We start from the raw sequence: 14,054 nt of genomic DNA, 5'->3' as shown, positions 1-14,054 counted from the left end.
TCCTTTAGATTAGGTCACAATGTTTTACCTCATTTCCTACTTGCTGTAGTTCTCACTTAAGTCTATCCAACTCTTTTCTTCACTCTTATTACTTCTACTGCTGTGGCTTGTCTTACTTTCAGACTGATTACAGCTTTAGCGTTTGCTTGTAGTTCATTCCTTTCAAGGAACTTCTCATTACAGTACAACAGGACAAGACTCAATTGAACCTTCTGCCGTCAGCTATTCAAGTAATCAGTAAGGGTCTTTCTTCCTTTGTCCTCTGTCTGGGTTCTCTCCGGGGTTTCCCAGAGCTCCCCCGTACCCAACCCCATCCGCCTTCCAGGGTTTTCAGTACTACGCCCTCTCTGGGCCTTCTCAGTGCTCCCCCTTCTCCAGAGTCATCCAGTGTGCACCCTGTCAGGGTCTTTTGCTACCTACTCTGAATCTGGTGTTACCTCTCCCTTGAGGGATTATTATGTCCTCAGAGCTCCAGCATTGCCTCTTACTTGAGACCTTAATTTCTTCCGCTGAGGTCTTGTGTTGCTCTTTTCAGAATTGAGATTTTGATTTTCCCATTCCTTGTCCTTTGTTCCTTCTAATGGTTGTTACATTAAATGTTGTAGGACTTTAAATGCATTACAGCTATAGGACTGTCAATGCTTTTTTAAACTGCAGTTGCTCTCTGTGCTTTTCTGCACTTTTAGAATTTTGGCAGCTCCCTTTCTTTGAACCTTTATAGCACTTTTTAAACTCCTCTTTTCTCTTGTAAAAGATTTCGCTGCGATTTCTGCAGGTTTTTCTTCTACCTCTTCTAACTGCCTGGAGATTCTGTTCCCCCGCTCCTTTTGTTCTAACATCTATCTTTTTGTCAAATTCACTAAAGGCTCTTGCACCATCCAGTCAGGATGCTTCTTAAAAACTTATTCAACCGTTTTTACTTTCAAACAGATGGAAGTCTTCTCCGCCTAAAAAACTTCCAAACCACACTGCCTGCAGCCCCCCCTGCCCCTCATTGTAGAGGCCAATACCAGGAACCTCCCCCCCCCCCCCCCCCCCCCTCCCCCACAGTGCAGGGTCCATTACCCGGAACCCCTCACAGGCTGTACTTAGATCAGGAACCCCAAGATCCTAGTCTCTTCATTTTCCTGCAATTTCAGGAAAGGTCCTGCAGCTCCTTGCGGAATTATTTTTTCCTTCTTTTAATTCTGAACTTGTCCAACTTTAGTAAATCTCTGCCTCCCATCCCATTTCTTCTTTTTAAATCCAAAACCCAGCTCTCCCCTCTCTGGTTATCTCTTTTTACTTCAAATATTGCTCTGTTTCCTCTGTTTCCCTCTCTTCCAGGAAAAACAAAACCCGTAGCAGCTCCTAACCATCTTTCTAACTTCAGTTTTATTTCTCTTGCTCCTGAAGGCCAGTACCTCTTCATCCCAACTCTCCATATCATTCCAAACCTCTTGACTTGCTGCTACACCAGGTTCGCTACTTCAACCATCGCTTAGGGACCAGCACTACTCCAGTAACTCTCTCTGAGAGTCTCCTCGCACTCAGCCTGACACTTAGATGACAATCCCTCTTTTTCAAGTCTCAACCAACTTGCCTGTGCCATTGAAATTTATCTGCCTCGTATCCAATATGTAATAGTGTTGTGCACTTCAGATATCATCAAGAAGCAGCGTGGTGCCACAGTGGTTAGCACTGCTGCCTCACAGTGCCAGGGACCTGGGTTTAATTCCAGCCTCAAGTGACTAACTGTGTAGAATTGGCACATTCTCTCCGAGTTTGTATGGGTTTTCTCCCACTGTAAGAAGTCTGACAACACCAGGTTTAAGTCCGACCGATTTATTTGATAGTAAACTCACAAGCTTTTGAGGTTTACCTCTTCGTCAGGTGAATGAAGAGTTCTGGCCTCAGACAGAGCATGTAAAGCACAGACAGTTTACAGATTACTGATTAGAATGCGAATCTTTACACCTAACCTGCTATTCAAGTCTTAAAGTGGCTGACAATGTGAGTGGAAAGAGCACTGATCACAGGTTAAAGAGATGTGTATTGTCTCCAGAGAGTAAATTGAGGTTTTGCAAACCCAAACAAGTCATGGGGGTTACAGATAGTGCAACATGAACCCAAGATCCCTGTTGAGACCGTCCTCATGTGTGCGGAACTTGGCTATCAGTCTCTGCTCAGCAACTCTGCGCTGTTGTGTATCGTGAAGGCCGCCTTGGAGAATGCTTACCCGAAGGTCAGAGGCTGAATGCCCGTGACCACTGAAGTGTTCGCCAACAGGAAGGGAACAGTCTTGTCTGGTGATTGTCGAGCGACGTTCATTCATCCGTTGTCGTAGCGTCTGCATGGTCTCCCCAATGTACCATGCGTCGGGACATCCTTTCTTGCAATGTATCAGGTAGGCAATGTTGGCTGAGTTGCAAGAGTATGTACCGTGTACCCGGTGGATGGTATTCTCATGTGTGATGATGTTCGAACAAGACTTCTTCACCGCACAGGATCTTCAACCAGTGCTATACACTAGATACATGACGACATTTTCTTCCTTTGGACTCATGGTGAACAATCACTGAAATGACTATATGATGATATCAACAAGTTCCACCCCACCATCAGACTCACCATGGACTATTCTCCGGAATCGGTTGCATTCTTGGACACACACACCTCCATCAAGGATGGTCACCTCAGCACCTCACTGTACCGCAAGCCCACAGACAACCTCACAATGCTCCACTTCTCCAGCTTCCACCCTAAACACGTTAAAGAAGCCATCCCCTATGGACAAGCCCTCCGTATACACAGGATCTGTTCAGATGAGGAGGATCGTGACAGACACCTTCAAACGCTGAAAGATGCCCTCATAAGAACAGGATATGGTGCTCGACTCATCGATCGACAGTTCTGATGCACCACAGCAAAAAACCGCACCAACCTCCTCAGAAGACAAACATGGGACACGGTAGACAGAGTACCCTTCGTCGTCCGGTACTTTCCCGGAGCGGAGAAGCTACGACATCTTCTCTGGAGTCTTCAACATATCATTGATGAAGACGAACATCTCGCCAGGGCCATCCCCACACCCCCACTTCTTGCCTTCAGACAGCTGCACAACCTCAAACAGACCATTGTTCGCAGCAAACTACCCAGCCTACTGGAGAACAGTGGCTGCAATACCACACAACCCTGCCACAGCAACCTCTGCAAGACATGTCGGATCATCGACGTGGTTGACATCATCACACGTGAGAATACCATCCACGAGGTACACGGTACATACTCTTGCAACTCGGCCAACATTGCCTACCTGATACGTTGCAAGAAAGGATGTCCCGAAGCATGGTACATTGGGGAGACCATGCAGACGCTACGACAACGGATGAATGAACGTCGCTCGACAATCACCAGACAAGACTGTTCCCTTCCTGTTGGCGAACACTTCAGTGGTCACGGGCATTCAGCCTCTGACCTTCGGGTAAGCATTCTCCAAGGCGGCCTTCACGACACACGACAGCGCAGAGTCGCTGAGCAGAGACTGATAGCCAAGTTCTGCACACATGAGGACGGTCTCAACAGGGATCTTGGGTTCATGTCGCACTATCTGTAACCCCCATGACTTGCCTGGGTTTGCAAAACCTCACTTACTGTACTGTCTTGGAGACAATACACATCTCTTTAAACTGTGATCAGTGCTCCTTCCACTCACATTGTCGGCCACTTTAAGACTTGAACAGCAGGTTAGGTGTAAAGATTCACTTTCTAATCAGTAATCTGTAAACTGTCTGTGCTTTATATGCTCTGTCTGAGGCCAGAACTCTTCATTCACCTGACAAAGAGGTAAACCTCGAAAGCTTGTGAGTTTACTATCAAATAAATCGGTCGGACTTAAACCTGGTGTTGTCAGACTTCTTACAGTGTTTACTCCAGTCCAACACCAGCATCTCCACATCATTTCCTCCCACTGTCCAAAGATGTGCAGGTGAGGTGGATAGGCCATGTTAAATTGCTCCTTAGTGTCCAAGGTTGTGTAGGTTGGCTAGATAAGCCATGGTAAATGCAAAGGGTAACAGGGATTGGACAGGGCTTGGGTGTGATGGCTCTTTTGGAGAGTCAGTGCAAACTCGATGGGCTGGTTGGCCTCTTTCTGCACTGCAGGGATCCTGTAGGAACAAAAAATATTTATTGATAACAATAAACTATAAAGTGTTTTCCAGCCCATGGTTGCCTGGAGGAGCACTCCAGCCTTTACATTTGACTACATGGTTGCCAGATGTAAAGTTTATTTATTAGTCACAAGTAAAGCTTACATTAACACTGCAATGAAGTTACTGTGAAATTCCCCTAGTCGCCACATTCTAGCGCCTGTTCAGGTCAATGCACCTAATCAGCACGTTTTTCAGACTGTGGGAGTATCCAGAGAAACCCCACGCAAACATGGGGAGAACATGCAGACTCCGCACAAACAGTGACCCAAACCGGGAATCGAACCTAAGTCCCTGGTGCTGTGAGACAGCAGTGCTAATCAGTGTCCCACTGTACTCTGACTGAAAAAAACTTCACCCCCTGGGGTGATCACTTGCTTTTGGTTCCTACTGATTCCTCAAGCCAGGTGACACTCTCTTGTTGTGATGTCTTAAAGAGAAGACACCACAACCACTACAATTTTGCCTGACCCAAAAGCCAAGGCAATAGGAAAACACGAGAGATGTTTATATTTTGGAAAGGTTGATTAATTTAAAAAGCTGTTCTGCCTACCACACAACTAAACAACATCTTGTATCAATTTCAGTGCTGGAGTGAGGTCCAGGTCTGCAGGCTGCATGTCCCAGTGTTCCTTTTATTTGCAGAGCTTGGGTCCTGGGTCCCTGTGTATGAATGTATGTCTCTTCTAGTGAGCATAGAAGAACCACGTTATGAGCTTGATTGATTAACTTAAATTGGCTGTTAGTGGTGTTAATAGTGTACTTAGGATTGTTCAACAAGTGCCACCCAATTGTGCAGTTTTGATTTAGGTTTTGCAGGCACGGGCTGGTTAAGTACAGTCTGTATTCTGCATATTACAAACAATCAAAGGAACATGCTGTTTGATTCACAGTGATTGGCTGATTGAATCAAACAGCGTGTCCCTTTGATTGTTTGTAATATGCAGAATACAGACTGTACTTAACCAGCCCGTGCCTGCAAAACCTAAATCAAAACTGCACAATTGGGTGGCACTTGTTGAACAATCCTAAGTACACTATTAACACCACTAACAGCCAATTTAAGTTAATCAATCAAGCTCATAACGTGGTTCTTCTATGCTCACTAGAAGAGACATACATTCATACACAGGGACCCAGGACCCAAGCTCTGCAAATAAAAGGAACACGTTCAAACTTTGCACCTTTTTAAAAATTACCTGGGAGCCTTGCTTTTCAATGAATCAGCATCATTTCCTCCTGTAATATAAATTTTTGGAATTGTTTGAAATTTGCCATTCTTGTATTTGTTCTGATGAGTGCAAGACATAACTCTCTTTTCAGCAATACAACAGCAAATATTACGACATACACAGGTCAGTGAGTGTTGGAGAGACACACTGTATAATAGACACAGTAAGAAGTCTCACAACACCAGGTTAAAGTCCAACACTTTATTTGGTAGTACAAGCCACAAGCTTTCGGAGTACTACCCCTTCATCAGGCGAGTGGAAGCTGTGTTCACAAACAGGGCATTTATAGACACAAACTCAATTTACAAGATAATGGTTAGAATGCGGGTCTTTACAGATAACCAAGTTTTAAAGGTACAGACAATGTGAGTGGAGAGAGGGTTAAGCACAAGTTAAAGAGATGTGTATTGTCTAAAAATTAAAAATTTAAAAATTAGCAAGTCATGTTGCAGCTTTATAGAACTTTGGTTATGCTGCACTTGGAATACAGTGTTCAATTCTGGACTACCAGAAGGATGTGGAGGCGTTGGAGAAAATTTACCAGGATGTTGCCTGGTATGGAGGGCATTAGCTATGAGGAGAGGTTGAAGAAGTTTGCTTTGTTCTCACTGGAAAAACAGAGGTTGAGGGGCGATCTGGTAGAAGTCTACAAGATTATGAGGGTCATGGACAGAGTGGATAGTCAGAAACTTTCTCCCAGGGTGAAAGAGTCAATTAATAGGGGGCACAGGTTTAAGGTGCGAGGGGCAAGATTTAAAGGAGGTGTACGAGGCAGGTTTTTTTACACAGAGGATGGTGGGTGCCTGGAACTCGTTGCCGAGAGAAGTAGTGGAAGCAGATGTGATAGTGACTTTTAAGGTGTGTCTTGACAAATACATGAATAGGATGGGAATAGAGAGAAATGGTCCCTGGAAGGGGAGGGGGCTTTAGTTCAGTCGGGCAGCATGGTCAGCACAGGCTTGGAGGGCGGAAGGGCCTGTTCCTGTACTGTAACTTTCTTTGTTCTTTGTACACTTCTCTCTTGCCCCAGTCCTTTTATTGTGAATTGACAGCCACTGTTGCCCTTTCAGTCACATCCCACTCTCCATTCACCCTTATTTATCTGGGGTATAAAATATAATCCAGCCTCTCTGTGCTTGACCACTCCGGGCTTGTGAATGCTATGCGGTTTGCCAATATTTGCTAATGTTCCATTACACTGAATGTGTGCAAGAGTTCACTACATCATGGAGCTTTGGGAAGTTGGTATTACCCCTGACCTCTTAATCTGTGGGAAAGTGAATCTCTGTCAGAATATTTTGGCCTCTAATCCAGGGGAGAATGGGAAGGAATACTCCCCTCCTCAGCTCTCACTCCTTTCTGAAAGCTGATAAACTTTAACGTGATTTCCCTCCCCACTGCTGCTCGACTGATTAGGGGACCAGAGGGAGGAAACGGGGGGAAGGTTTACAAATAGATCTTGGCAAATCCTCTCTATAAAGGAATGAACCTAGAAATAAGAGATATTTACCAACAAGAGGAGAAACAAAACTAATACGCAAAGACTAATGTCAAAGAGAGTGTGGTGGATATAATTGAGATATGAGAACTAAGGAAGAGATCTTCTGAAGGTTTCTTACACTAAATAAAGGAAGGATGGAGATGGTATTTATTAATGAAGAAGGTTGAGCTGCCAGTGAGATCTTTGATAAACTCTGTTACACAGGTAGAGCAGGCAGTGTATTAAATCACTGGCTCTGTATGTAGCAATTAGAAGTTAATAAGAGATATAATGCTGCCCAAGAGCTGCTAATAGAGTTCATGAATCAGGTCACTGGGTCAAGGTGATTGTGTGACCGTTGGGTTAATAGTCCAGTGTCTATAAATTGTTTCAGATGTATGGGTATAATCACTGGAGTCAGTCGTTCTCTGCACTTGCTTGACTGAAAAAACTTTAGACTGGAGGAGTTTGGGAACATGTTTCTGTATGAAGAGTCTAACTATAGTGACCCAGAATATATCTGTATTAGATCAGAGATACGGCGATATTGTGGGAAAAAGAGCCACCTTCAATGTGTTGTACAAACTGTCAATTTACAATTGCCATCCTTAAGACATGGTGGCACAGTGGTTGGGTGGCACAGTGGTTACACTGCTGCCTCACAACACCAGAGATCCAGGTTCGATTCCTCACTTGGGTCACTGTCTGTATGTTCTCGTCATGCCTACGTAGGTTATCTCCAGGTGCCTCAATTTCCTCCTACGGTTTGAAAGACATGCGTGTTAGGCACATTGACCATGATAAATACTCCCTCAGTGTACTCGAACAGGCACCGGAGTGTGGCGACTTGGGTATTTTCACAATAACTTCATTGCAGCATTAACTTAAGCCTACATGTGACACTAATAAATAAGCTTAAAACTTTAAAACTTAAACGAACTACCTGACTCACTGAATGTTCTCATGGGAACAACAACAAAACAAAACACTTCTTGAAAACATTAGAAAATAACTGAGGTAAGCAGAAACACCAAGAAATCTCTTTGCTGCAAGAACTTCTAAAATGATTTGTTGTGAAATATTTAATATTCCAGCAAACACTGGACATACAGATAGTGACACTGAAAATATATAGAGAGGTGTTACAGATCCCTTTAAACACAGGTAATGAAATATTCAGAGTATTAACAAACATTGAGGAAATACATGTAGATTATTTTGATCTTCATGATTTTGAGTGATATTGAGGATACAGGGAATGATTAGTAAAAATCATATAGAATTGCAAATCTAATTAAACCAGATCAAGTCAAGCCAAGTAAATTAAAGTCAATTCATGATAATTAAAAAACAGTCAAATAATGTTTTTGAATATAATAATTGTGAAATCAGATATTTGTGTTTCATATTTGTGGGATTAAAATTGTTAATTAAAATAATTATGAAATAAGGTAATTAACTAAATAAAATCTATTGGTTATTAGAAATGCTTCAGGTAAATTATTTCATGGAAATATTTTAGTGGTCTGATTTTCAGTTTTAATACTTATTCAATCCATAAGCCCACTGGGCAAATATCTCAGCTTATTACTTCTTAAAAACACTCTATTTATCTTGTATATAAACTCTTATTTTTTATTTTCATCCCTTTATTTCCAAGATGCAAGACAGATAGTCCACCTTGTATCTACAATATATCTAAATATTTATGTGATATATTCAAATTTATTGACAATTTATTTAAATATATCAAATATATTTAAGCATATCTACACTGTATCCAAACATATAATCATGATTTTCTTAACTCAGTTGATTCAGGAATTTTCCTTTTGGATTGTCAATGTCATTCCATTATCTAAAAAACATAGTAGGGATGAACAAGAAAATTATACATTATGGGGAATATGTTTTTGGGGAAAAGGTGATTGAGCACATGGATAATCATGAGTAGTAAGAAGTCTCACAACACCAGGTTAAAGTCCAAGAGGTTTATTTGGTAGCACAAACCACAAGCTTTCAGAGCGCTACCCCTTCATCAGGTGAGTGGAAGTTTTGTTCACAAACAAGGCATACAAAGACACAAACTCAATTTACGAGATAATGGCTGGAATGCGAGTCTTTACAAATAATCAAGTCTTAAACGTACAGACTTTGTCAGTGGAGAGAGGGTTAAGCACACGTTAAAGATGTGTATTGTCTTCAGCCAGGACAGTTGCTGAGATTTTGCAAGCTCAGGCAAGTCATGGTGGTTACAGATAGTGTGACATGAACCCAAGATCCTGGTTGAGGCTGTCCTCATGTGTGTGGAACTTGGTTATCAGTCTCTGCTCAGCGATTCTGCATTGTCGTGTGTCATGAAAGCTGCCTTGGAGAATGCTTACCCGCAGCTCAGAAGCCCCAACAGGAAGAGACCACTCCTGCCTGGTGATTGTCGAGCAGTATTCATTCATCTGTTGTCGTAGCGTCTGCATGGTCTGTCCAATGTACCATGCCTCAGGACATCCTTCCCTGTAGCATATCAGGTAGAAAACATTGGCTGAGTTGCAAGAGTATATACCGTGTACCTGGTGAATGGTGTTCTCTCATGAAATGATGGCATCCGTGTCGATGATCCGGCACGTCTTGCAGAGGTTGCTGTGGCAGGGTTGTGTGGTGTTGTGCTCACTATTCTCCTGAAGGCAGCCAAGTTCCGCACCCATGAGGACGGCCTCAACCGCGATCTTGGTTCATGTCACACTATCTGTAACCCCCATGACTTGCCTGAGCTTGCAAAATCTCATGAACTGTCCTGGCTGGAGACAATACTTATCTCTTTAACCTGTGCTTAACCCTCTCTCCACTCACATTGTCTGTACCTTTAAGACTTGATTATGTGTAAAGACTCACATTCCAACCATTATCTTGTAAATTGAGATTGTGTCTTTATATATCCTGTTTGTGAACATGACTCCCACTCACCTGATGAAGGAGCAGCACTCCGATAGCTTGTTCTTGAGCTACCAAATGATCGTGTTGGAGTTTAACCTGGTATTGTGAGACTTCTTACTAAGCTTACCTCAGTCTAACGCTGGCATCTCCATATCATGGCTAAACACGAGTAGCTCAGAGAGACTGAGCATGAACTTGTAAATGGAGGTCATATCTAATAAACCTAGTTGCTGAGGAGGTAGTGAAAGTGGTAGATAAGGGACTATCATTGGATGTTATTTATTTGAACTTCAAAAAGGCATTCAATAACATTCCATCAAAGGAATTGTGAAGAAGTGCGATGTGTCCCAGAATTTAATTGGGTCTACATGGAATTGGATTGTGTGTAAATGACATTAATTATATTTAAAAAGCGATGTGAAGTTGGCTTTTTATTCATGGAATTTAAGCATGGTTGACAAGGCCAGCATTTATTGCCCATCCCTAATTTCCTTTGAGGAGGTGGTGGTGGTGAGCCATCTTCTTGAACAGCTCAGTCCATGTATTGTAGACACACCCACAGTGCGTTTATGGAGGGAGTTCCAGGATTTCAACAATGAAAGAACAGCAATATAGTTTCAAGTCAGGGTAGTTTGAAAGACTTAGAGTAGGTGGTGTTCCCATGAAGGTCTGGAAGGTGTTGTTGAAGGAACCTTGATGAGTTGCTGCAATGAATTTTCCAAATGCTGAACACTACTGCCAATGTCGCTGGTGGTGGAGGGAGTGAATGGCTAAGTTGGGGGCTTAGGTGCTAATCAAGCAAGCTGTTTTGGCCTGGATGATGTTGAGCTTCTTGAGTGTTGTTCGAGCTACAGTCATCCAAGTAAATGGAGTGTATTCCACCACTCTTCTGACTTGTGCCTTTTAGGTGATGGTCAGACTTTTGAGAGTCTGGAAGTGAATTCCAAGTCTCAGACCTGTTCTTGCAGCTACTGCATTTATAGGGCTGGCCCAGTTAAGTTTAGGATATCAATGGTTAGGGATGATTTCATCATTGAATGTCAAGGGAGATGGTTAAATTTTTTTTTGGAAGTGGTCATTGCCTAACACCTGTGTTGCATGAATGTTAATTTCCACTTATCAGTCCAAGTCTGAAAGTTATCCAGTTGTTACTGCAAACGGCTCAGTATCTGTGGAGCTGTGAATGATATTGAACACTATGCAAACATCACTACTTTTTATTTTACAGAGGGAAGATAATTGATGAAGCAGCTGAAGATGATTGGAACTAGGGCACTAGCCTGAGGGACAGCTGCAGTGATGTCCCAGGGCTGACAATTGGCCTCCAACAGCCACAACCATCTTCTTATGCACTTGGTGTGACTCCAGCCATGGAGCATTTCTCCCTGATTCCCATCAACTTTCATTTTGCTAGGGTGCCATGGTGCGACACTTGGTTAAATGCCACTTTGACGCCTGACTGAATGAGTACATTTGGTTCAACAATCCCTTTTGTTAACTATTACTTGCTGAAGCATGTTCCCTTCAGGAAGGTGACGGTGTATTGATCAAAATACCTTTCCTTCCTGCTTCCCACAATAAAAAATCTACCCATTCAACTTGAAACAAGTGTTTCTATAATGCAGTGTTTTCCTGGCCCTTCAGTCTGTCCATAATGAACATAACACAAAGTGTACAGCAACCAAACTAGAACAGCATTACACGGAACCAAACCAGAAAATCTTTATCCATCCTCCATCAAAAGATAGGTGAAGTTCAATGGTGCAGTTCCGACAATGGACTTGAAAAGTAATTGTGCTCGAAGGATGCATTTAGTGCAGGATATTCTTAGCTGTTCTTCATTGTAGGCATTGAATTCTAACGTAACACGTGAAAGGAAACTCTGTAGCAATGTCCACAAAATGAGCCCCTGCTCTCACTTCCAATTGTTCTGCTCTCCCCAGCCATGACTTGCTCATATCTCTGAGCCTCTCACCGTGTACTGTTGCCACTTGGCAGCTAATTCATTGCATTTATTTTTATTTCCCCCACTCTGTGATTCTGCTTTCTGAACTGCACCATTGTTTGAAACTCTGTGCCAGGCAGATTATAACATAATCATCTTGTTTTTATGAGCCCAAGCTCTTGGATAGATTCCAGAGCCCTTATTGCAGTAGACTTGGCTTCTCATGCAAGCCAAGAGCTCCGATACACAAGAAAAACTCTCAGCCAATCTAACCTTAACCTTGGCTAACAGACAAATGGAGATGCCAGAAAACATACGGCTGGCTCCACTCATTCCACAGTGTTAGCTGTGTCTCAGTAATAGCACTCTCGCCTCTGATTAATAAGTTTGTTAGACTTCACCTCATTGATACACTTGTGGTATTAATAAGGTTCAAATTATCAAATTGTACTGTATATAAAAGTCTCAATTTGTATGTACTTTTCAGATGTTAGTAGTCTTTAAATTGCTGTCTCGAAGTGCCAAAATACTGTACTGCAGCTATAAGAAAGAACACATGGACTTATAACTAGGGCACATTTGGGCTTCAGTGAGTCTAAAATTAGCAGTAAACCAAAGCCAACACTGTGATACTGATAAGTTAGAATGACGGTTGAGGGCTTGATGTACCCAGTCTGCTAGTCAAAATGCTACAAATTAAGGTTAGTTTGTTGAAGGGAATCCAGAAGTAGACTTCCCATTGGTCAAGAATTGCAAATATTTTATTAGAAGTTAATAGTTGTGTTGATCCAGATGATAAATTTTGCAGTTATCTACAGAAAGGGGAAACAATAAAGGGTGCAACACTGGGTTTTTTCACTTGCCAAAAGATACTTGCTGGGGACATTTGTTGGCAGAGAACAGTTCAGAGTAGGAAGTTAGCATTTATGTGGGACCTCAGCAATGGAAACAATGTAACTGGCACAGATTGAGGACTGCCATAAGAATTGAGTAGAGGTTACTATTAAGAATTCAATATTAGGGTTGAAGATTGAGAGAATAGGCTTAATTTGGAAACAGCTTTCTGTTTGTGAGAGAGAGATAAAGGAACATTCAGCAAGCAACTGTGAAATGTGTAACTTTAGCAGTTAAGGTGGAGTGAAAGCTACAGCTGTTAAACTGGGAAACTAGAGTTGAAGCCTTAAGCTGCAGAGAAGGTTTGTATCTACATTAAAGTTAAGTTGACCAAATTGAAATCTCAAAGAATGTCAGGAGTCAAGAGACCAGGATTAAGGAGCCAAGAGAAGACCCCATAATTCCTTGGATCCATGGAAAGACAGATATACTAAACTAGTGTACTGCACCTTTCCTTAACTTGTGGAATGTTAAGTATTAATCTCCGTTGTTCAATAAAACTTGTTAATTTGCATTCCAAATTCAAGGTTGTCTTTTTTACCAAGGAAAGTATTCCTTGACAAGAATTTTCTTAGTTGTGGGGTTTAATATTGAGTCCAAATTCTGCCAAGTTGTAGGTTTAGCCTCCACTACAGATACTGGAGCCTCTAATTCAGACTGACACTCCACTGCAGTGCTGAGGGAATACTGCATTGTCAAAGGTGCTATCATTTGGATGAGAAGTTACATGGGCTTCATTCACCCTCAAGTGGATGTAAAAGATCCCACTGCACTCAGAGTTCCATGCCAATATTCATCTCTTAATCAACATTCTCTCTCCATGGATGCTGCCCGATCTGAAATTTTCCAGTACATCCTGTTTTTATTTCAGATCTCCAACATTACCAAATCAGTTCATCTGGTTGTTATTGCTATTTGTTGGATCTCACCGTGTGTAAATTGGCTGCTACATTTCCTGCAACCATGACTATACTTCAAAAATACTTAATTGATTGTGAAGCACTTTGGGATGGCCAGAGATAACTAAAGACAAGCTTTAAAAAAAACCAGACAGGGAACTCATGCTGTCAATGGCCATCACAGTTACATCAGCCTCACAGTGATACAGATTTCAACAAAAACAAATCCAAGTGTTCTAATGAATCTTATTTGATTCTGCCCATTCCACTAGCATAACTTCCAAACAAATGACTCCAAAAATAGCCTGATTGGATTAGTCTAAATTGTGTATTTTTAAGCGTTGAGTATGATGCCCAAGACAGCAGAAACAACTCCAGAAAATTCTCCCATGACTTTTTTTTTCCCACCAATCAACAATCCTGGAATTGTTTTCAACTGTCATGAATTGTAAGCAAAGCCAATTTGGTTATAAGGACTTGGCA

The 14,054-nt window shown here is 42.1% G+C and overlaps 1 long non-coding RNA gene across 1 annotated transcript in view; it reads left to right on the top strand.

Moving 5' to 3' along the window:
- Nucleotides 1-13,148, top strand: part of LOC145354914 (uncharacterized) — a 113,049-nt gene extending 99,901 nt beyond the window's left edge. Inside the window, exon 4 of the long non-coding RNA XR_013888915.1 lies at nucleotides 11,064-13,148. This is a non-coding gene — a long non-coding RNA (uncharacterized LOC145354914). The remainder of the gene's footprint in view (nucleotides 1-11,063) is intronic.
- The last annotated feature ends 906 nt before the right edge of the window (nucleotides 13,149-14,054 follow it).

The sequence above is a fragment of the Carcharhinus amblyrhynchos genome, chromosome 18, assembly GCF_965287045.1.
Source record: "Carcharhinus amblyrhynchos chromosome 18, sCarAmb.v2.hapA, whole genome shotgun sequence".
NCBI classification, from domain to species: Eukaryota; Metazoa; Chordata; class Chondrichthyes; order Carcharhiniformes; family Carcharhinidae; genus Carcharhinus; species Carcharhinus amblyrhynchos.
This window is presented reverse-complemented; position numbering and strand designations above follow the sequence as displayed.